The following is a 24,445-nucleotide window of genomic DNA, read 5'->3' as shown; positions in this document are numbered from 1 at the left end:
TCCAATAGAGGAGAAGTAGGCTTTTGGGGCAGTGAAATTACTGTGACATTGCATCAAAAAATGGACTGGTTTTAGTGTAGTGACTTGAGGGTTATAACATGATCTAAACCCTTACTGATGTCAGAAAATAGGCAACAAAGGAAACTAATGAACTGTTCAAACTGGGGCTGTTTGCTTTTTAGCAGAGGCTTGTGTCCAGCAAGGGTCAGCCTAATCCAGTGGTTTGGGAAATATAGGAAATGCATTAAATTTTGTTGCTTCAGCATAGAAGAATATCTAATTCTTCTAAATATTGAGTCCAGAAATAGTAATCCAATAATCAAGACTACATATGTGGCACTTTACAAGAGCTTACAATGGATTAGTCCATCCCTTGAATGCTGCAGAGGAACAGCTTCTTCCTAGAAGAGAAAACAAGCCAATGCTCTTTGCCAGGAGTTCTTCTGACCAGCTTCTTTTTTTTTTTTTTATCCAAACTTTACTTCTGGGTAAATTGTGAGTGTGCTGACCTCAAAGAAAGGGAGGGACTCTTGAGATCATTTGGAAAGAGGATTGTAAACTGCAGCCTGGCAAGCAGCACTCCCTATCCCTGTCCTGGCACTAACCAGACATCCATAGCAGCACATCCTGTTTGTTATTTGCTTGAAATGTGCTTGCAATAATTTAAGTAGTGATAGAATTTTTCTAAAGCGAGGATTATCCCAGCTGAACTGGTTTAACACAGGCCATGGGTATTTCTGGAAGTGTTTTGCAGTCTGCTTGGGAACTATGGATCTGGAGATAAGTTAAAATGAGTTAAATAAAGCAAAAGAAAGGAAAAAAACCTATTTAAAAAGAAAAAAAAAGGCAATCAGACTCATGAATGAATAGGCCTAGGATACAGAATAAGTCTTTTCAGTTCCTCCAGCTGAGTTATTGCTTTTGGTTTTCTTGTCTGTTCTATAACAATCTCTCTCGAGATTTTCACTATCCCATATGCAGCTCTAGTTGCTCCCAATATTCAGCAGAAATGTACATTTACCTTCCAAAAGCTGGTTTCTGCAGGTAAAAGCCTGCTTTGAGAGCAGCTGTTGTTACTGACTGATGTTAGTGGAATCAGACATGCAGTCCATGCTTTAAATGACACAATAATAGTGCCTCATCTGCCGCAAAGCACTATTACCAACATTTTGAGAATCAATGAGATCCTGATATACTGTTTATTTTTTGGAGAAAAATAGCTACTTGAAAAGCTCTTGGGTCCAATTCTCAGCTGGTTCAGCCCCATTCCATTGATCTTAATGTTTCAGATGGAATGGAGGCTTTGAGACACTAACACAAATCATCATGTGCAAAGACTATTCCAGATGAGGCAGCTGTAGAAAACAGGTAAATGAAATATCACGGTGGTTAATTATTCAGTTTGAAAATTCCATTTTGTCTTACACAGTCACTTATTTAGCATTCTATCCCCCCTGTCCCTCCTTTTCTTGAATTTCTTAACATCCTAAAATGAGTCACTTATGATTGCAAATGTGGACTCAGAAGAGTTGCCTGGCTCTGTGGTTATGTCAGGAGACAAGGCACAATCCTGTTCCTGACACCATCCATATGCTCATTTTGAAGGAGCAGTTTTTGCCAATGAAAACAAAAGGGAAGTAACTGAAATTTGTTTTCTTATTTTACCCACTTACATTGAGAATCAATATTAAAAAAAACCAAAACAAACCACTCAAAAAAATTATCCCAGGTTCACAAAAAGCAGTGTAAAGATGTCTGATGTTTCAGCATGTATTCAGAGGACACTCAAAGGCAGCTGCCTGGGCATTCAGTGGCCTTTTGAACTGCTGGTTTGCAATGATATTTGGAAAGAGGAAAGTAATTCACCATGGCTGACCCTGTAAATATTCTTATCTGCAACAAATTGCAGGAAAGGGTTAAAAAACTGACATCTTAAGTGGTGTTTTCTAATGGAATATAGTATCAGTGATATTATAGATTATGACATAAACACTGCATGGATCAATTCATTGTCCAGTCTGCAGCCTCATCATTTTTTGGTGTGATGAACTGTTTGTTTCATGGTATAAGACCTACATCAAATGCAATTATCACTTAATCAATCTTGAGCCATAGAAAGTGTGTAATGGGTGGCTGGATCAATTAGGAAGTTAGATCACTTCATCAATATAGCAGGGCAAGATTATTTTAAAAACTGATCTCCTTTCTTTTATATAATGTGCTTCATATGTCTGAGGCAAAACAAAGGTCAAGCCTAAATTATACATGAAAGTATTTTATTATCAAAGCAGCAGTCCTAAATTTGACATTAGGCTATTACTGAGTTATTGCAAACAAAGCCAAACATAATACAAATAAACGTTGGTGCATCGTGCCGTTCTTTATGCAGCCTTTGAATCAAACACTTGTTCTAATTAATAAAAACTTTCTAAGCAGTTGCCTGGTACCCAAATTCACCTTTCCTATCCAGAACTTCACCTCTTAATTTGAATAAATGAAGTTTATCAAAGAGTGCTGGAGCAGTCTGTTACTGTGAAAAGAGAACACAGTTGTTGGTGAATTAATTAAAAGACAATATCTACAACTGCAAAACATATTATGAACATTTTTAAGAGAACATCAGAATGCTGAGTGGGGAAAAGAGAAATCACTCTGGAAAGGGAGATATTTTAAATTAGTGGGGGTTTGTGGCCTTTGAAATTGCGTCAAATGAAGTCTTTGAATGGCTTCTGGAATTAATATTGGTATGGTATGGTGTGGTTTTATGTGATGTCTTAACTGTAGTAATTTTTTTTTTTTAAGTCTTCTGATAACATTTCTGATGGCTCTTCACTTTGAGGAAGCTGCAAAGACTTTTTTTAGTGATAAGAAGTTTCAAATTAAATGCAGAGCATATATAACTAAACAGTTGAACAGATAAATCTACAGGAAAATATTACAGTTTTGCCATAAATGAGTAAAAGCAGCAGCAAAAAATGAACCAAACTAGGAACAGCTGTTTTCTTGATGAGTAGCACTGAGTGAAGTTATCATGAAGGGTCTTAGTACATAATGTGCTCTCCATTGGCCTGATTGAAAGCCTATTTATAAGGCAGTGGGAATCTTTCAGTGGAATTCCCAGTTGACTTTGAATCAGATCCAGTAAATTTTGACTTGTATCTCTTGAATCCAAATTCTCTCATGTGCCTAGTGTGTCTTAAGTTTAGCACTATTTTAAAATAATCTAAATATTTTTTCTATCAAAATATTATTAGGCCTGTAGCAGCTCTAACACCTTTTTTTTGTCACTGAAAAATCTGAGAAAATAAAAAATTAAAAAAAAAAAAAAAGTATTATGATAGATAACCATACTGATAACATCTTATAGAGTGGGGCAGTTGGAAAGAGAAATGGTTATAACTGGACTGGCAAAGAAAACCAAAAGAGGTATATGTAAATAGCAAATGCTAATTTTGACATATAAACAGAGTTAATTTCAAATACTCTCATGTGTCTGTAATAATTATCCAGCAACATAATGCTTCAGAAAGATCAGTATCATTTCTATACTACATAAAGGAGCCAATTGGAGTCAAGGTTTAATTAACTTTATACACTGATTTAAACAATTAGAAGTTGTTAAAAAACACATTTACAAAATGAAAAACCATTCTCTGTTTAGATAGCAGTGAAATGAAAATATGACCTGCCAATTAATGTGGAAGACTCTTGTAAGAGTAGAATCCTGAAAGTATTGGTATTTCAGAATAAAATATTTCTCTAAAGATTCAAAATGACAGTAGCTTCAGTTTCAAATCATATGTTATCCCTCTCAATACAAGCTGATTCATCTGTAGGCTCAGTATTAACAGGAACATTTCAAACCAAGATAAATACTTGGAAGAAAAAGCTTGCTTCTTAAAATGAGAAATACTGTGTATTACATTTAGTTTGTCAAGGAAATTATGATAAATAATTTCTATCTTAAAGCAGAAAAGTGTGATTAAGTGATCTGAACAACTAGTGGCAATATCCATCCTAATTACTTTCCCTGTGTTTGCATAATCTCTTCTGTAAGCATAGCCTTGCTCATAGTGAAATACAAATGTGATAATCGACATTTTCAATCTAGGGCAGCAGAGACACCTTGGCAAACAGCCGTGTTCTTAACAGCTGCAGAGGAGGTTCTGGGTGTGCATGGATGTTCTCATGGCATATGGCAAGGAAATACATGTTTTATTTGGTCCTTAGAAGAATCAGGTTTGTTCCCAGAGGGGAATGATTTCAGGAGAGTGTCCCATGAACACAGACAATCATTGAAAAGACTGGTTTCTCTTGCCCTCTCCCAGAACAGCAAAAAGGGGCAGGGAGGGAATCAGTATCTTTGTGTTTAAAATTAATATTTGGCAAGCTAAAAAACAAATGTAGAGAGAAGATCTTCCTGTTTTCTATAAAAACTTGAGGAATAAACACCATGGAGGTTGAAAGAGCTATTGCAGATGATGAACAATGCTGGCATAACAAAAAATGAGTCTGCGGTGCCCCTGAACAAATTTATGGTGGAAATTAAGAACTGTGAATGGAATTAGGATCTGGAGCAGCCATTCACAGGGGCAGAGGGGACATTCGGTGTTAGGATGGATTTTATTATGCTCAGAGTTATGTGATGTGCTTGTCTGCAATAGCTGATTGGATGGCTCTGTTATGTCTGGGGTGCTTTACCTCGTCCTTTCAGAGTCATTCTACCTAAAGAAAGCAGCTGCCTGGGGAGATGTAAGCCAGGAGATAGTGACAATTTTTTAGCTAGGTTGAACTTAATGATCACAACTGTAATGAGGCTTTGAGTTTAATCTAGTACATGATAGGTAAGGGATGACATGATTTAAGCATCAAAGCCATGCCTGCCTTTCGTGACAATTATTTGTTGACAGGTGTGTTAGTACATCCGTTGTGAGAAAGATGACTTTCATCCTCCTAGATAAAAAATAGATATTGCAGCTGAGCACTGAAACCTTACCAAGCTTTCAATCAGTACTATATGTAATTAAATGGAGATGTTTAGCAATTTAAGGATCCCACTGAAATCTTATAAAGAAAAACCTGATGCCTAAGAAAGTGGAAACACATTTTGCAGACTACGTTACAGTGCTGGTCAGATAACACAGCTATAGTAATCACTGGCTCCTATGAATCTTTTGTGGTTTAGAGTTTGTGAGTATTTTCCTTGGTGCTAAAACAGGTATCTAAATTGCTTCCTCTTTCTAGAATTGTATCTGATGTCAAGACAGAACCTTAACTCAGAATTTTTGGACAGAAAGTCTATTCATATGGGCATCTCTTGACAAAGCTTTTTTGTTTTCTAATTAAGCAATAGGAAGATGAATGCAATTCTATTAGTTGTATCCATTTTCAAATACCTATTTTAGCTGATTTTGAACAGGAACTTTTAACTCAGTATTATGACACTCTTGAACAGGAAGTAAGATCTCCCTTACACAAAGTATCTTATTCTTACCATTTCTAATCAGGCTGATGTTTAACATCACATAGAAATCCCTTTCATGTTGTTTTATGGCCATGGCTCCTCATCTTTGTTTACATAACAATGTACTTTCATCACCCAAAAAGTCCTTCACCTAAAACTTGGAATTCTCTTTCAGAAAAAAATAAAACTTTAATCAGATTATCACTTTTCTCATACAAAAAGTAAGAACAGATCAAGTGATAACAGGGTCTTGTTCCTTGTCTGCTGAGGAAAAGACTCGTTCTTGACAGGTGCATGAAACACTACCTTTCCAGGTAGGAATTTGATCTATTTAAAGAGTTAAAATTAACTCTGTTTTAAACTGAGGTTTCAAGAAAATCTGTAAGGTGGAAGGTAAAGGTTTGAATATGAATAGAACCTAAAGGAAGATTTGGGTTATTAGAATCCTTTGCTCATAGAGGCCAAGTTCCAGGATACAAGATTTTGAGCTGCACTCATCAGGGCCTAGGTGTCCTAATAGTTTAATAGCTGTTGAAAGAAAGACAAAATAGTTATGAAATATAAGAAATATAAAATAATTTAAAATGTATATGGTTTTCCTTTTATTTTCTATGCACCTGGCTCTAATCTTTGGTAGCAGCATTGTCTACATTTGGGTGGTATCAGAAAGTTCTGTCTTTGCTATTACAACTGCAGCTTTCGCCTAAAAAAAAAACTTTTCAAGGAACTGCCCTAATTTAGAAGTTAAAGATAATTTGGGTATGGTGAAATACTATTGTACCCATTACTTTTTGTCCCTGAGAGTGGTAACATTACTTTGAATGGAAAGTTCTTTTGAAGTTCCTTGTGAAAGATGATTTTTGAGAACTGATGATAAGGGGAGAGGGTAATGAAAATTAATTGCATGTGTTTCATAAGTGTGAATTTCCATTGCAGCTTGTGAGGATGATCAAATTGCTATTATTCATTGATCCATAAGGACAGACATTTTCCTAACCTGTGACTTGTAGTCTTCTCAGGGGACACTGAGCTCATGCCTGTGCTGCTGTAAATGGACTTTACTGTATGCAGTGGGGATGAGCTTCTAGGGCAAAGAGCCTTGCCCAACTCTGTTAGTACATTGTAGATATAAACATACAGATAATGTTAAAAAATACGTGTTTTTCCAGTGTGGCTTATTTGTTTGGTCAAGCACTGTTCTGGCCTGCTGTAGTTTTTACCTTTTTCATATACTGTTTGTTTTCTTTGTACCAGATCTTTAAATTTGCTTCAGAATTTTGGCTTAGTATGGTCCCTGGATTTAACTTCAAGTCTCACAACATAAATCCTGTTTTTATCTCCCTATTGCACTTTGAGATCTGCATAGTTAAATGGAATGAGGAAATTAAATGTCAGTGCAAAGAGCTGTATTGACCTTTACACTTTCTTTTTTCCTTCTGAAAAACTGTTTTCAACATGTTGTTCATCCACAGCACCTACCCCCAGCAGATTTGCTGTGCTTGATTATTGACTAGTTGATGTTTCTGCAGTGAAATCTTCATGCTTGCAAGGCAGTGCAAAATTAATTAGTATCTCTTAAGGGAGGCAGTAGAGCTATTAAAGAAATATTTTTTGAAACTCTTGGGGAATCTGTATTCTGTAATACAGGAAAGGAAAATCCTACCAGAAACCCAAGTGTAATTTCAAGGAATGAAATGTTATGAAATGGAGTTTGAAGGTACTAAGTTAATGCCTGTGACAATGTTATCTAATGGGAAGCCTAGAGACATAGGACAAAGGGTGATGGCTTTAACATGACAGACGGTTTAGATTAGATTTTCGGAAGAAATTCTTCCCTGTGAGGGTGGTGAGGGCCTGGCACAGGTTACCCAGAGAAGCTGAGGCTGTGAGTGTTCAAGGCCAGGTTGGACAGAGCTCTGAGCAGCCTGGTCCAGTGGAATGTGTCCCTGCCCATGGCAGGGGGTTGGAATGACATGGGCTTTCAAGTGCCTTCCAACCCAAACCATTCTGTGATTCTACGCATGGATGGGCATCCCCATTCTCAGTAGCTGTAGGAGAAAGAAGAGAACTGAAACATTTTCCTCTTAGTCCCTTTTAATGGTGAGCAAGATTTGTTAGGGAAGTTCCAAGTGCACAGAGATTCCTATTCCTTTTTTCTCCTTCCTCTGAGCGTTCCCAATGCCACAAAATTAATTTGGGTTTAATGCAAGGATTTAAACTTAGGTTCAAATACATCATAATACATCATAACTCTCAGAATCACTTTCCTCCTTGAAGTCATGGTATTTTTTTTTGAGAAAGGAATAGCATAATTTGAATTCCAGTGTGTGACACACTGAAATAATGTTGCATGGTAGATTAGTCCTATATGCATTTAACAAAGTTGTTACATATCACACATCCTGGAAAAGAGGCTATAATGGGAAGGTTGCAGATGGTAGCCTATTAAAATATATTCTTTATCAAGCCTGGTTAGCCAATGAAACTGAGCCAAGCAGTGTGCTCTCGGGGGGATTTTGCGGCTGAAGTTATTTACCTTCAAAAGTACAAAGTAATGAGAGAAAGTAGATTATACCTGCCCCTTCAAAAGAAAGACACAGGGTTTTTGTAAACACATACCTGCCTAGGGTAACACATACAGACCCTGTGATAAGCAAAATTATAATAAATGGAACAACACATTGCTGATATTGGAACATCTGCTTTTTGTGTGCCCTGTGCTGGGCAGAACTCAGTCCAGGGCAGTCAGTTCATATTCTGCTGTGTAACCTCTAGGCAGGAGGAGCCTGAGGGAGAGAGGACTGAATCAAGCACTCAGGAGAAAATATATATATATATATTTTTTTTTTAATAAGCGTTTAATCAGGCTTTATGATAAGGAAAATGGAGGGTGAGTTTCCCATTCCTTATTTTGACATGAAACATTGAACATGTAGTGATTATTTGCTAGATAAATATAATTAGTTTTCAATTACCATGAAAATGTCATCCATTCCCTTTAAGTATCTCTGGCACTTTCTGTTCTTCTAATCACCATCACGCTGACAAGTCTCACATTGGCAGGAGGTGAGAAAAAAGCCCTTGAAATAAGAATCATTGTTCTTTGTTGAGTACCAAGGTTTGCGTTTGAAATTGGATTAATGATACAGCTGGCTAGGATTTGATTTTTCTAGGGTTTTAGGCTTTGTCTTTAGTTCCATCCTGCCCTTTGTGCAAGGCTTAGTTGGGGGGTTAAGATTGGTCAAGGTCTATCCTGAAAATGCTTTTTACTGAAACACTGAGGAAGTGTCCTCTGCTTTCCATTTCCATCTAACCCGAGAAGGAAATTGGACTAACAGAAAAGTGATTCTGTAACAATACCATCACAATACAAAAGATGTGTGTCAGGGTGGTTTTCCTGATGTATTAAATTAATTGACAAATAGGTGTGAGTGAAACTTTGAATGTACAAGCTGTATGGACTTGCCAGAGGCAATGTATCTTTTCCAAATTTTAAAGGCTCTGATTAGCTCTGATCTTTGTGCAGATGAAGACAATGAAGGATGCAGAAACCTTCTTATTCGTCCGTAATTGCACTATAAAGCTTAGCAAAATTTTCTTCCTTCTGCAGCGTTGAGATCATGAATTGTGAGACTTTCTGGTATGTGTGAAATAAAGAAGGGCCATACCCTGCCCTCCTTCCATGCTGTGAAAAGGACACTGCAGCACTGCAGAGGTTACAGCACCCTGAAGTCCAGCTGTAGTAGCAGAAATCTGTTTTTCCTTGCTTTTCTGCTCCCTCCTCCCTGTCTGTGTCTGGGAAATAAAAATTGTGTGAACTTCCCCTTGCCTGAGTAGATGAGCTCAGGTTTTTCCAGTTATTTACTCGGTGGTTGTCTCTATCCTCCAGCAGGTTCTGAGAGATTTCAGAGGGCTCTGGTATGAGCAGACACAAGCAAACTCTTGTCATTTCTGAGGTTAACAAAATGTTAATTATTGCACTAACACAACACTGACTTTAGAATATCCCATTGAATAGGCTGTTTTATTAGCCCACTTTTAGTGCTGCATTAATGGGGTGTCTGTAAGGACTGTGTGTCTCAAAGGCCCTATATCCTGTGGTGCTCAGGACACAAAAGCCCCATAATGCTGTCTTCAGAAGAGCATTTTCAGGAGCTGCATTAAATACCACAGGTGCCTCTGTTTGTGAATACGTTTGCTGCTAGGGAAAAGAAGTGATTTGAGTTTAAAAGAGGACAAACAGATAACAAAACTGTGAGCAGAATTTTCTGATTAACCATCTAAAGAAACTCCATGTGGAACATAAAACATGCCTGTAGCTGAGCAAAATTCCTGGTGAGTTTGTGGATGATGCACAGTAATCTAATCTGGAGCTTTCCATAGTCCCTGAAGTTTCCTGAGGTGCACAGCACAGTTGGTCTGTTGTGTTTAATTAAGAATAAACTCAGCTGAGAGGGATTTTTTTATTGTTTTATCTACTTTTAATGTGTTTAACTAAGTCAAATGGATGTTTGGCTGGATAAGCTTGTGATGATTTGATTTCTAGTTTTATAGCAAAACTGGGACTTGAATGAGGGCTCGCTTGAAATTTATTCCTTGGTGAGTAATTCACTAGGTAACTGTTTGATGAGAAAAGATCTGTACAAGATAAAATCACCAGCATTTTTACCAAATTTCTCCACACTGTGATGGCCTCATCCACTTCTAAACTCCTACCACAGTCCCCTTCAGGGTGGAGTCAGTTCATGGAAGTGCAGAAAATGCAGAACTTGATTCTGCCTGACTCAGAGACATTGCTCCATGATTTATTCTCTAGATAGATTTCCACTAGTGACAACAAGAATGATAAATATCATTCCCTAAAATGAAATATTTAAAATGTAGCAGGTAGTGACAACTTGTACTGCAGAGCTTTCAAAAGAATTATCTAAAGTGTTTTCTTGTCCACTTGTTTACTTCTGAATAAATCTGGGAAAAATTAGGAAGGTATAGCTGCCCAAAAGAAAGTTCTGGAAGAGCTATTATTTTAAAAGAAGATCACCTGAGCACATATAAATATATATCAACAGTGGTGAATAAGAGAAAAACTTAGATCTTACAATGAATATTACCTTTTCCATTTCAAATTTCCAAATACCGCCCTGATAAGTTTTTAACAAGATCCACCTATATTTATTTGGCCCTTCTGTTAGAAAGTCCCTTTGCAGATGTCTTATTTTAGTTCCATTTGACTTACTCATTAGAAATAATTTGTCCACAATTGTAGACATTCATAGAGAAGTTAGGCAGTAAGAGATGCTTTATATGGTAGAAAGAAATTTTAAATATCAGGTGGGTATAATGAACTTCTAAGCTCAGGTTTGATTTTACTGCTGAAGAGGGTGAAACTCCTGGCACAGGGGTTATAATACAGGCAAAAAGTTGTCAGGATCTCAGAAGGGCAGCACACAAATGGAAAGAAAACACTCGAGAGTTGTTGGATACCAGGAGGCTCCCTGTGGTTGACAAAACCCTTAAGCCACACCTTCTGAAAGCTTGGAAAATATCCCCATTCCTACACTCCCCTGCTGATCCCTGTTGGAGACAGTGGGTAGGACACTGGGCAGAGCTTTTATCTCACCTGACTGTTCTTACATTGTGGATTAATCCAGGTCACTGGGAGCTGTAACATGGCTTGAATGTAACCATTCAGCTCACTTGTTGTGCACTGAGTCCAGAGTGCTGAGAATCCATGACAAAATTCCACTGCTTCTTTAGCCTAAGAGGAGTTCTTGGAGCACTGGGTTCTGCAGCGTTAGTTTGTATTGTCTTATGATGTTCAAAAACCGCTTTGAAAAATTGGTTTCTGGATGGTTGGGTTTTCTTATGACCCCACTGTGGCTTCTCACCTTCAGATAAACTGCTGGGAGAACAAGAGTTAACCCATTCAGAGCTGTCTGTGCAAATCAGGTATATATTTAGTAACGTTACAATGAAGAAATAATACTTTCTGTGCAGGCTTTCTGATGAAAAGCTGAGCATTTCAAAGGGTGAAATTGCCAGAAAATACAATGTCATTTCTGCTCAGAGTGTTTGCTGGGGATAAAAAGATAATCCTAGGGAAGTCACTGTCGTGTCTAAATGTTTTTGAAAATGCAAGCTTTGAGGGGTTTTTTTTAAATGAAAAAAAAAAATTGAAACCTTTTCCCCTTCAGCTTACGAGTCTTGCGAGACACTCGTATTGCATTTGAATTACAGTAGAATTATTGACTTGATCTTAGATTTACTATGATTTATTTCCTGCCATGAGTTGCTGAAAGCAAGTAATGCAAAAATCTCATGGTAACTAACACGTTAATAAATGCAAGGACACGTCCAGGAGGTTTTTATTTGCAGACCAAAAACCTAGAATTTATAGAGTCTGTCTTAGTTATTATTGTGAAGAAGATGGAAAAAAATGCAATGAACTGTATTAAAAAGATTGATGTATGGCTGCAAGAGCTCTTGACAATTGAGATTTCTCTCTGAAGTGTTGTTTAACATGTATGGCAAAAGAAATGCAGGGGAAGGAACCCAATTTTCCCATGAATTTTTGAAGGACTTTGTATCTAGCAAAATAATGAAATGATTGAAACACAAATTCTGTGTAGCCAAGAAAGCAAAATATTCCCATTTTATGACGCAAGAACTTGTGCCAGGTAACAGAAGCAAAATGATTTCCTGGGTATTTGAGCTATAGGTGGTCTATATGGGTGTGGTAGTTGGGCTGGCCAAACTACTCTGGTCACGTCTCTTGTTGAGTCACTGGCTGGAACAAGAGCTTTCAGGGTGATAGGTGACCTTCCTGTGACATGCACATCCTAGTAAGTGTCCTTTTAAAGATAAAATTCTTCTCTTCTTGAAGCTGAAATATTCTTTACTGGGTGAGACGGGCGATTGTTGTCCTGAGCACTCTCTCTAATATTGGACAGCATTGGAATCAGTTTGGCCCCTGAAAATAATTTGCAATATGTACCATATTCACTGTTAAATTTTGTGTAACACCAGCTGCTTAAGTGAAAGCAGTAATTTCTGAACACTGTGTTACGGTACCTGGGCAGTCTTCTCCCTGCTCTCAGATGTTTACACCTTTCAGGCAGGCTGTTACTTTATCCTTGCTCGCTGTCACTTGGATGGATATTGAGAACTTCATTCTCTTCCATACATTAACTTTCCTGGAAATGTTAGTGAGAGCTTGAGGTCTTCAGTAACACAACAGAGAAGTTCATGTTTAATGTTTCTGTGTAAATTAATCCTCTCTGATCTCCAGTAATTTTGTTTGTCTTTTACTATCTAGACTTTACTAGCCTGAATTTTGTTCAAGTTCCACTTCTAATTCTGTTTTCTATGGCACGAGCAAGAAGCAAAAACCTTACATTTATGGACATATGTTTCATGTATTTTTAAAATTTTTGTTTGCTAATATCTAGTCCTTTTTTTCTTTTTATTTGAGCTCTGCTTTTATTTTCAAAGTACATTATCCAGGTGTTTTTAATTTAAGATGCATTTGGGGAGACTAAAAGTTGTGGGTTTGCATTTTTTTAAAAAAAGACATTTTTCAAACCACTTTATTATTTTTTTTTTTTCATTTTCGTTCTCTCCAATTATGTTTGCAGAACCTCCTAGTTTTAGAATATATTTCTCAGCAGCATTAGAGCATAGCATTACAGTCCAAAATAGAACAGTTTTAATGGGCTGGTTTTATGTATTTACTGCTCTGCTTTATTTTCTTAAAATGCTGTGACTTAAAACAATACTTGTAGTTGGTCTTGATTTCATCATTTAACAAAGAGAGGATCACCATCTCGGAATATCTTCCTTCAAATTTTTATCATTTGCTTCAGCCCAACTGTTTTCTTGGCTTTGGAGGAGGTGGTTTGACAGCCACCTTTATTCTGTAATGTTTTGTTCAGCAGGGTTGGTTACAGATATTCCGAGAGACAAATGGTGGGAAATGAAATGATGGCTCATCTAATATTCGATTACATATATGTCTTTCATTTGTTCACCTTGGCCACCTGCCCAGCAGAAATAGGTGCTTATTGTTCTCTAAATAAATTATGTTGGTTCTAAACTTCCCTGCAATTTGATACAAGAGTTCTGTGTTTATTTGCTGGCACAGGCTGCTCTAAAAATATTCAACCTTCTGTGGTTTGGTGTCTGTTGTACTCATTACCTTGAAAAGTAATTATGCAAATATCACATTGCATTAAATACAGGCAGGTTTTTACTTATTTATGAACATCTCAAAATTTCAATTTCTGGCCATGCAGCTGAGAAAGGTCGGCTTGGAGTGAGAGATGGTGCTGCCTCCCCACCCATTGCTGCAACTGAGCAGCAAGTAGGAGATAAGGAAAATTGTTCCATTCTTTGCCTTACCTGCTTACTGAAAGGAGAAGTGCAGTAAATTGGGCTGTAGACATTCAGTCACAGGGGGATTTGGCTATGCTCAGTTCAGTGCCTGCCTAGTGCGTGTAAAGAACACACCTTTTTTTCTCCCACGAAAATAAAGAGGCAACCCTGGAGAAAAAAAGCAAAGAGAGCTGAGATAGAGATGTTTGAAGTGTAATTTGTTTGAAAAGAAATGTAGGCTTCCAGCAGCCCCAAAATAATTAACAAAAATCCTGAAGCTTGTTGCTTTGGACTGATTCTGATCTCTGTGTGTTATTGATAAAATGTTGCCCGATCTCAGTGATCTGAGTCACTGTTTACGTGAAGTGGGAATTGGGAGCTCGGTTTGGCTGTTGCACAGAGCTGTGCATGCAAAGGCATCTCTTGGGCGCTGCTGGGTGCAGAAGGCTGCTATTACCAATGGATGGCCAGGGGCTGCAGAGGGATTTTATCCAGCTGATCCAAATTGCAGTCTTACCTATCTACGGAGAAATAAACTAAAAGGGATACCAGATGGGTGAGTATCTGGGGAGCTACAGACCACCAGCAAAAACTCACATGTCCTTGAAAAAAGTGGAAAATGTTGCTGTCTGGGGAAGGGGTTTAAAAAACCATGAGTACTGGAGGAATAATTGGCCTTTACTGTATGGAGAGCTGACATTTAGATTTCTAGAAAAATCTAGCAAAAGTTTTAGAATGCAGGTGTGATGATCAGGTTCCTCTAAATATTTCAAAATAAGCTTCTCAAAATCAGACAATGCTGCAATTGTTTAATAGGTTTGAATAGCCTTTACTCCTATCTAGAGACTTGGCTGTAAGAAAAGTATGTTGTCAAGGAAAGGCTGCACAGAGGTCTTGGCACAAACTGAACATTAACTGAAGTATCACTAATACCTCGCTGACTGGCACAAGACAGAGAACTTGGCACTCTCAGAGCTGAGCTTTGAGCTTTGCTGACTTTTTGTTTGGACTGTTTTACCACATTTGCCATCCGCAAAGTGAGTAGAATATCACTACCTTGCAGCAAAGCTCAAGCAGAGCTTCAGAAATGAAAGGTGCAATAGAAAAATCATATATTGTAGATAAATATGCCTAAGTTTTATTGTTGGCCTTAAGGAAGGTAGTAGGAGGTCCATGATTTCATGGGCAATGTTCATATAATGTGATTTTCCCCAACTGGATTTGTTTTGTAAGACACAGACTTACAGTTTAAAAGAGCTGGTAGTGACCCTATTTCCATTCCTTATTAAATACCCTACTTGATAGGGAAAAAAGGAAATCCACCCACTAAGAGTTATCTGCAACTTAATCTGAAACAAGTTATTCTCTTTCTTCAAATAGTAAAGGACAGTGACATCTATACTGTACATATTCAAGAAAACTGGCTTTTAATGTTGGTTTCTGTACTGTAACTAACTAAATTTTCCAAAATTTAGCAATTCAACTTGTGTTAGTGGGTTAATGTGTAATTGGGAGTTAGTTAGACAGGTCTTAGCATAGTTTATTGTAACAGCTCCTTTGAGCCTGTTTGCTCAAAGTCTGTTCTGCCCAGAGAAATTTTAATTCACTGATCCAGAGCCCTACAAACTGTAATGGCTGTGTCGTTATGTGTAACCATTTACATGATGGGCCATAATAGGTTCTTTGGTTATAAGCTATTGTGTCAATTGGATTTTCATGCATAAGTACTAAATTTCTGTGGTGAATAGCTTTCCATAGCATAACCTGAACCTTTAATGGATGTTATTTATTCCCTTTGTCTTTCCAGTTTAATCAATGGTAATGCTTTTTTTTACTGTGCATATTTAATTTTGGGGTATTTAAAGGCTTTTGAATTTGATCATTAGAAATAATGTATCTTGTGATGCTTGTCTGAATTTCTTTTGCAAAACATTTATGAACACGTGGAGTATTTTGAGGAAGGAAAAGTGGGAGAGTAAGAAAACAAACTGTGTGCCTTGTGTACCTCATGCAGATACTTGGACACTCTTTTCCATTTTCACATAATACTGAAGTTAGCAGCACCTTGTGCATGTATCATTCTCAGTAACAGTGCTTTTTCTGGGATTCTCTGTGAATTGTGTTTTTCTACTTTTCTTGGGCAACTTTGTCTTCTGCCTCATATAATTCCCATGGCTTAAGAAATAGAATTTACAGTACTCATTTTTTCATTATTTTCATGAGCCTTTTTGTTCCTCCTTTCAAATCTTTGCCTGTAGTGAAATGGCCACCCTTGACTTATGTTTCTAGCAGCAGAATTATTTTGATACCTTTTACTGAAAAAAGGCAGAATTGATAATATTCAAATCTCCACAACTGAGCAGGATTTTTGGCTGTTAGGGAGGCACATTAGAGGCAGCAGCCAGACCAGACCGGGGATGGTGATTTGCTCTCAAGATTAGCATCTAGTAAGAATAAACCCCTGGTAGGCTTTAAGGCTTGTTCATTACTCTAAAGCTGGATAAAAAGAATATCACACTGAGCTCCAGAAGCCTTTACCCCCAGATAAAGAAATGGATGATAAATTATTATAAATTTCCTTCTACCACTTTTTGCTTATAGACACAAGGAATGTAATCTGATTCATTTATGAGGTCGCTCCTTTGACCACATAATATGAATCTACATTTTATAGTCATTCAATCTGTCTTTGACTTCAGAACTATTTGTAACTACTATACTCTACAAAAATTACAACTGTTACAATTGACTAAGAATGAGAAATATTGTATTTGAGGAGTAGATGATGTGAGCCACAGGGAAAGCTAAGAGTGTACAGTGCTAAAGGAAAGGATTTCTTCATTAGTGAACTTAACTGAGATCACATGGTAACACAATTAGCACCAGAAATATATAGCTAAGAGCTGTCTAGAATAATAATAAAAAAATCATTTAAATGAACCTAATATTTTCAAAGTATCAGGGCCTAATAAAATTCACCCAATGAATATAGACAAATATCTGAAGTATTCACAGTGGGTTTGTTCTTTTTTGACAACACATGAAAAATGTTGGAAAAGGTGCAGGACCAGATGAAATTTAAGATTACACAATTTAGAAGAAAACCTACAAAATCTCATTTTGGTTGAGACACATTTCCCACAGAACAAGGGCTTTGTAGTGCTCATGTGACAGAGAAATCACAGCATTTCATTCGCCTTTGCAGAAATCTCAAAGGCATTAAGTGAATCTCTACAAGATGCTTAAGAGGGTCTATTTTTCATGGATAGTAAGTAACTACAACAACACACTGTTAGCATGGTCTGCATGAATGCTGCTACTAGGGTCTGAATGCGGCAGCTTTTCCAGCCTATTTCTTATTCCTGCTGTATGAAGCCCTGTTGTTTTATGTATTACTGTTACAAGGTGAGTCCTGTTATTCTTTGGAACCTATAAAAGTTATGAAAAAAGTTATGAAAACTATTTAAAGAATGACTAGATGTACTGGCTGTGTATTATCTGTCACTCCCTGATTTCCCTCCAGCCCTTGTGCACTTTTGTCCTTATCCGGGTGGTCACACACATTTCCTTTTGCCTGATGTATTTTGGTTGCTGGATAGGCTCGCTTTTGGATTCCCTTGGACTCTTTTTGAACTTGCTTATTCCCAGAGTAAGGGTCTTCATCTCCTCAAGGTGAAGCATGTCTGTGCTGCTATTCAGACTACACTAAAGAAGCTTCAGCTCAAAGCAAACACTACAGCAGTGTTAGCTGGAACAAATGTAGCAGCTGAAAACCAACACTTAGAAAATTTAGGGCTGTGCTGAGTTAAAAGGTGCTGTACTGCATGTTAAACTGTCTGTGGCTACAAACCAACCAAAATTCTATTATAAAATTGGACATTAATAGAACTGTGCTTGTTAAAGCCAAATGTTTGTTGTGGTCAGCAGTGACGAGGCACTTGCTCACCTTTGGACTGCTCCATTGGTGTACCTGCTTTCCCAACCCTAGGATTGAGCTCCAGCCTCACTTCTTAGTCTGTTTTTCATTTTTGTGTTGGTTCTCTGCTGGACATCCTGACTCCTCTCCTGATTAGCCTGGCTCTAAGCAGTAACGAGCTTATTAGGAGGCCCAGCTGAGAAGTGAAATATGCGCTAATAACTTGGCTCTACTAAAAAGGAAAAAAAAAAAAAAAACCGCTCATTTTATCACTTACACTGCCTAGGGGATGAGAGGAAAATACAAATGGGGTGGAAGTGAGAGTAAAGGCTTTATGGAATAAGCAGTGGTAAGCACAAGGATTTAAAGCTGTGGTAAGCAGAAACTGCCTGTGATCAGGGAAGTGAAGATTTTCCTTCACCCCAGAAGTTCCTCCTTCTCACCAGCTGAGAAGGTTTATAGTATATGTAAAAGAAAAATAAAATAAGTTGGTTTTAGAAGAACTTGTGAAGAGGGGAAAAAAGAGCTCCCAGCAAGGAAATCAACAAGTGTAAACACTTCATCTGTAATTAAAATCTGAAGATGATGCTTGCTGCTCCCCTGTGGATAGGCTGGGGAGTATACCTGCCTGCATGCATTGCACAGGTGAAAAAGCTTCTTGAGCAGTTGTTTCCTGTGAGTCTAAGTTTGCACTTGAATTAGGGCTGGAACTATTGTGTCACAAACAATAAACTTTCAATTTTACTTTCAGTTTTGCAGCTCTGGGGTTTTTTCTCCTGTTCATGCCCCTGTTCTTGCTGTGTGCTTACCTCTTGCAGTGTGTACACCCTGACTAGGCTAAAGGTGCCCACCAACCTCTCTATTACTCCCCTCCTCAGGTGGACAGAGGGACAAAAATTAAGAAAGGCTCATGGGCCGAGATAAGGACAAGGAGACATCACTCAGAAATTAAAAGACCTTCCCCTCACCCCTCCCTTCTTCATGGGCTCAGCTTTACTCCCAATTCTTTGTCTCTTTCAATTTCTTCACCTGAGCAGTGTAAGGGGACAGGGAAGGTGGGTTGCAGTCAGTTTATCACACATTTCTGTCACTCCATTCTCCTCACACTCTTCCCCTCTCCCACTGTGGGTCCCTTTCTCCACAGGTCCCAACAGGATCCTGCCTCAGTGCAGGCTTCCTGTGGAGGTGACAGCCTCCTTCGAGGAGGACCATAGAATGTCTTGGGTTGAAAGTGACCTTAAAAATCATCTCGTTCCAAACCCCTTCCATGTACAGGGACACCTTCCACTAGGCCAGGCTGCTCAGAGCCCCATCCAGCCTGGTCTTGAACTCCTCCAGGAATGCAGACATCCACCTGCTCCAGGTCCTCTCCAGGCTGCAGGTGGATCTCTGCTCCTCCCTGTCTGCACCACCAGCTGCAGTGGAATCTCTGCTCTCACTTCTGGAGCAGCTCCTCCCCCTTCCTCTTCACTGACCCTGGTGCTTCTCTCACATGTTTTCCCTCCTCTCCACAGCTGCTCTTCCCCAGCAGGTTTTTCTCCTCCTCCTTGATTATGCTCTCCCAGAGGCACTCCCACCATCACTTGGCCTTGGACAGGGGCAGGTTGGTCCTGGAGCCAGCTGACACTGCCTCCACTGGACACAGGGAAGCTGCTTAACAGAAGCCACCTGTAGCTCCCATGCCACCAAAACCTTGCCACATCTCTTGTATGAGAATATCAGAGAAATATTTGTGTAATTGTGTGAGGCTCATCTCTACCAGACTTCTCATCAGCAGTAAGGTAAAGGATGCTCGAGTCTGATGGATAGCATTTCTCACTGGAAATCCCACTTTCTATACCATAACAGACTGTCCTTTATTGCTGTTTCTTCTGTTCCCTATTTAACTTTTGGACATGTCTCTTGTCTGGTGTTTTGGAAAGGCAGAGGGTTCTCTTTAAATGTCATCTGTCCTGCTTAACATTGCACAGCAGGAGTCAACAAAGTTTCCATTGTAGACAGTTTTTCATTCAATTACTTAACAGGGATTTAGAGAGTGCTTCTGCCTAAAGGCTTAGGTTGCTATACCAACTATTTAAATTATTTTTCCCCTAAAGTATTTTCATTACTGTATTACAGTAGGGCACCAAAATACATCAGTGCTGTTGTAAGTGAAAAATGATGCAGCATTTGTAATCATTTGGCTTACATTTAGAGGTGATGATAATAGTGATTATAATTAACTGAATTTGCTGTTCACTGTTGGCTGCAGAAAATACTGTGCAATTATTATCTAATGTGCTCTATGTCTGCCTCAATTCCTGATGCACAGACATTGTGGACTTTACTAGTTACACATTACTTGGTGCAAATAGATGTAGTATGCTTTCCATTTAAGAAGCTTTATGGAATGAATCCTTCCAATAATTTCTTCCAGTTAATTAATATGAGTTGGCCAAAAAGCTTGTACTGCAAACTCCAGTGTATATTATACCTACAAGCAGTTCATTTGCAGCAGGTACTGCTTGCTGGGAGAACAGGAGTCACTTAAGTCGCACCTCTTTTCCCCCCTCTTTTCTCTGTCTGAATAATAAAAATGCAAACTTGTAAATAAAATGAAAGTGATCAGTAGCATAGTCTGGTTTCCACAGGGATCTTTTCTGATACAGAAGGAGGTATTTCTAGAACAGCAGTTAAAGCACAAGCACTGTGCTGAGTGATAGTAACAGTATGTAGAGGGAAGTTGCATTTGGCTCTGCTCTTGGTTCTTGAAGATCCATCATCACGGTTTTCCTCGTTGCCACTGAAGAAGCAATGCTAAAAGATACGGGTTCTTAAATGTATTGGCTTATTAAGATTAAAACAACGGGATAGTTTGGGTTTCATTTGATCTCAGTACTGTCTACAATATTTTACTATGAGAGCAGTCCGCTCCAAAGTGTGATTCCTGCACTGAGATGGAAGAACTGACAGAGGGAACCATATGATGGGATGACATGCTTTTTAGGTTAAAAATAACTGTATCATACAGTCAGAGAGACTAAGCTGTTAGAAAGCTTTGGGAGTAGAAATAACAGTGTATAGCTGAGGCATGTGAAGAAAGCTTACTCCAATAACAAGTGGATTATAAAAGAAGAAAATGTTAAACAGTGGTCAATATTTCCTCTATCCTTTTATAGATAACAGAGCAACGGGGAAAAAACCTACAGTTTGATCTCCAGCCCTCAGCAAATAACTTAACCTTGCTGTGCTACAGATTTGCTACATAACTGGTTTTAGGATATAGGTTGAAAGTCTTAATTTTTAATACTTTAACCTCTTCAAGATTCATGTGCCTAAGAAGGCTATATGTATGCAAAGGGTTGTTTGAGTAAATGAAGTCATGAGATTGCCTTATGTTGAATCCCATTTTTTTTTCCCCTTTAAACAGTAAATACTAGAAGCTGTTCCATTTAATTAGGATGTCAGGCAGTGATCTCACCTCCTGAGGTGTACTTGCTGTTTTCCAGGGGATCCCTGCAGGAGGTAGCAGCGGTTTCAGTGGCACTGAAGCGGCCAGAAATAGAATACTGACAGTGCAAGGTGGGGTGCTTTGCTTGAAGCAGTAGACTGAAAGTTTAAGGTGTCACAAATCTAGGTCTTTCTATATAAACTGGGTGTATGTTGGATATTGCTTGGATAGCTTGATGTTCTCCTTTTTTAAGTTAGCAATCAGCCTTGTAGAAGGCTACACCTGATTTTATTACAAATGGAAATGTGGCTCAATATGATACTGCAGTGTTTCATATACTTCATGCTCTTGAAATGTCATGCAAACTATGTAACATCACAAGTTTTTTCTCTGTAATCTTTCAAATTTTTTACATAATCCCACTATTAAATAAGGAAAAACCCTCCACATAAGCCAAACCTCTGTGAGCTAAGGAGCTAAATTTCATTTGGTGATGTGTATCATGTATCTCAGTTCTAGCAATGGTCATTCTCCCTTTCTTTTATGCTTGTTTTCATTCAGCTGGCTTTTCTTTCAACCAATTTTTATCTTGTCATACAATTCTAATAAAGAATTTGGCTGATGACTGGAATGTCAAAGGACCAAATTATGAAAGTTGATATAAATAATTTTCTTTCAAATAGGAAAAAAAAGCTCATTGTTTCTTGCTGCTTGTGAGACTCCTTCTATGTTCTTACACAAAGTAGTTGGTGGTCAACTTTTTTATGTTCATTGGCTGATCTGAAAAATTCCATCAACTAATAATGAATGAGTGGAATCCAGGCAGAGGGGGATTAACAGCACAAAGTTTCTGGATGCTGCAGAGTGCAATGGGCAAGGAAAATATCTTGCTCTTCCTGATCCATGATGATGAATGACAATGATTACCATGAATTTGACACTGTTTCCCCCAGCATTCTTCTGGAGAACCTGGGATCTCATGGCTTAGACAGGCGAAAAGCTGTCTGGATGACCCCAGAGAGGGGCGGGACTAAATCCAGCTGATATAAAACTGGATATTCAGATCTTTTGTGCAGGATACAGATAGTAGAGCATGTTTTGATAGTTTTGTCTCTAGCACAGTTAGTCCTAGCCAGTAGAAGATAATCGTCCTTCTGCATTTTAGGCTGGATTCTTTCCTCCCTACTCTGTGATATCTGTGACTCTTTGGCACTGGAGATGTTTGCTGCTCAAAATTCACTCTGGGTTATTGTAGCCAGTTTTGTTTTATTGAAATTTTCATTCTTTCCTTGTATAGCTTTACTTTTATTAGGTACAATGCTTTTGCCTTAGAGAGAATAAAAGTTGTTATACCTTGTGGAAATAAATTCCTTTTTGTTATAAATGAGTCCCAGCAAACTCCCCAGAACGTGGGAGGAACACCAAAGGTGTTCTTTGTGTTCAGTGGGACAAGAATAGTTTTGGCTTTAAAGCTGGTAAATTTGTGAGCTCTTTTTGTGCAGAGTGTAAGCCTGGATACTGTCAAGGAGACATTTCTTTCTCTGCTAAGGGAGTGCTTGATTTGCTATTCACATGTGATATTGAGAAAATGTGGTGCTGAAAAAGGCAAGTTACTGCCCCAGAGTTGCAATTTGTGTGGTACTGGAGCTTGACTAATTAGCAGATGTCAGATCAGGGTTTTGTCTTAATTCTCATTTATTAGTGTTTATTTATCCCTTGAAAGGAATTATCATAATTCTGCCTTTGTCCTAACCAGACTTTTTTAAGTGAAAGGAATTATCATAGCTCTGCCTTTGTCCTAACCAGACTTTTTTAAGTGAAAGGAATTATCATAGCTCTGCCTTTGTCCTAACCAGACTTTTTTAAGTGAAAGGAATTATCATAGCTCTGCCTTTGTCCTAACCAGACTTTTTTAAGTATCTTGAACTTTGTGAAGAAAAAGGTTGCCTTTCCACATAAAAATGTCAATACTTTGAGTCTTTCTTACAAGGAGGAACAGAAGAGAGTATTCCTTTACCTAAATAGCAGCAGATGAAAAATCAGGCCAGTGTCCATCACATGAACCTATCTTCATCTTGTTGTAATAAATTTTTCCTTCTGCTTGCTTTCATTTTCTGCTGTGTTTTCTCTTGAGAATTAGAAAGCAAAGTTTTTGCTACCACACTCAGAAAATCAATCAGGTCCACCTAAAGAGATAACTCAGACACCAGGCAGTGTTTGCAATCATCTTTTTTCCTTGAGAAATCTGTTGGAGACTTCAGACTGTGATTATCATTGAACTTACAACTGGGTAAATGGGATGATTCTTTTATTTTTAATGTACCTTGAATAAAACTGACAAGTTAATACCGGCTTTGCTTCTATTCTGCAGACTTGTTTCTTGGGTAACTTTGAACAGAAATTAATGATTTCAATGGCATCTGCATATGTTTATCACGAAAGTGTTTCCCTTAAGTTTATTTGATAAAAGAAGCATTATTTAGAGCAGAGAGTCTTACCTGCTGTTTGTCCAAGCTTGTTATGCTTTACAAGTATGCATGAAAATGTGAGGAGGAATCAGTGCATCCAAACCAAACAGCTGTGGGATGCTGTCATGTCTGTGTTGGGGAGTGAAGGCTCAGGTCTCTGAATTTCCACTGAAGTGAGCTGCAAGTTCAAACCTGAGCTGGAGTGGCACAGCTGCTGTGCTGCACTTGATGCTCCAGCCTTTGTCTGTCTACTCCCAACACAACTGTCACTGTAAATCAAGGTGTCAAAAGGACTGATCCACTCAAACTGCAGTAGTTAGGGGTACATTGTGCAGTTCAACACTTTTTTTGGTAAAATGTTTGATTGTGCAGTGGAATGAAAACTGTGTTGCAGAAGAAGCAGAGAAGCAGTAGAGAAGTTGTAAAGAAGCAGTCAGAAAGAGTGCTTTTGAAGACTAGAATTACATAGGCAATTATATATTATTTTGCTCATTGTGTCATTTCACTTGGAAAAAAGCCACCTCCAACCAAGTTCAAACAACAGTTTGTAGATGGCTATGATTTATTAAGAGCAAATTCCTTCAAACTGAGACTAGAAATAGCATAAACTAAAAGCCATCAAGATGGAAAGCCACTAGCAAATCCATTTTCTGTTGTACTGGTGCAATGTGAAAAATATGAAATCATCCTGGTGCTATTTAATTTTCTTATACAGAGTAGCCAGAGGTTTAACTGCAATTCTTTTACAGAAATGTTTATATTACTCAGGAAAGGCAGGCTGATTTTTTTCTTGGTAC

The 24,445-nt window shown here is 38.2% G+C and overlaps 1 long non-coding RNA gene across 1 annotated transcript in view; it reads left to right on the top strand.

Moving 5' to 3' along the window:
- The window catches only part of LOC138114929 (uncharacterized), a 153,521-nt gene that overhangs the window by 63,782 nt on the left and 65,294 nt on the right, over positions 1-24,445 (top strand). The gene's annotated exons all lie outside the window — the stretch shown is intronic.

The sequence above is a fragment of the Aphelocoma coerulescens genome, chromosome 9, assembly GCF_041296385.1.
Source record: "Aphelocoma coerulescens isolate FSJ_1873_10779 chromosome 9, UR_Acoe_1.0, whole genome shotgun sequence".
In the NCBI taxonomy this organism is placed as follows: Eukaryota; Metazoa; Chordata; class Aves; order Passeriformes; family Corvidae; genus Aphelocoma; species Aphelocoma coerulescens.
This window is presented reverse-complemented; position numbering and strand designations above follow the sequence as displayed.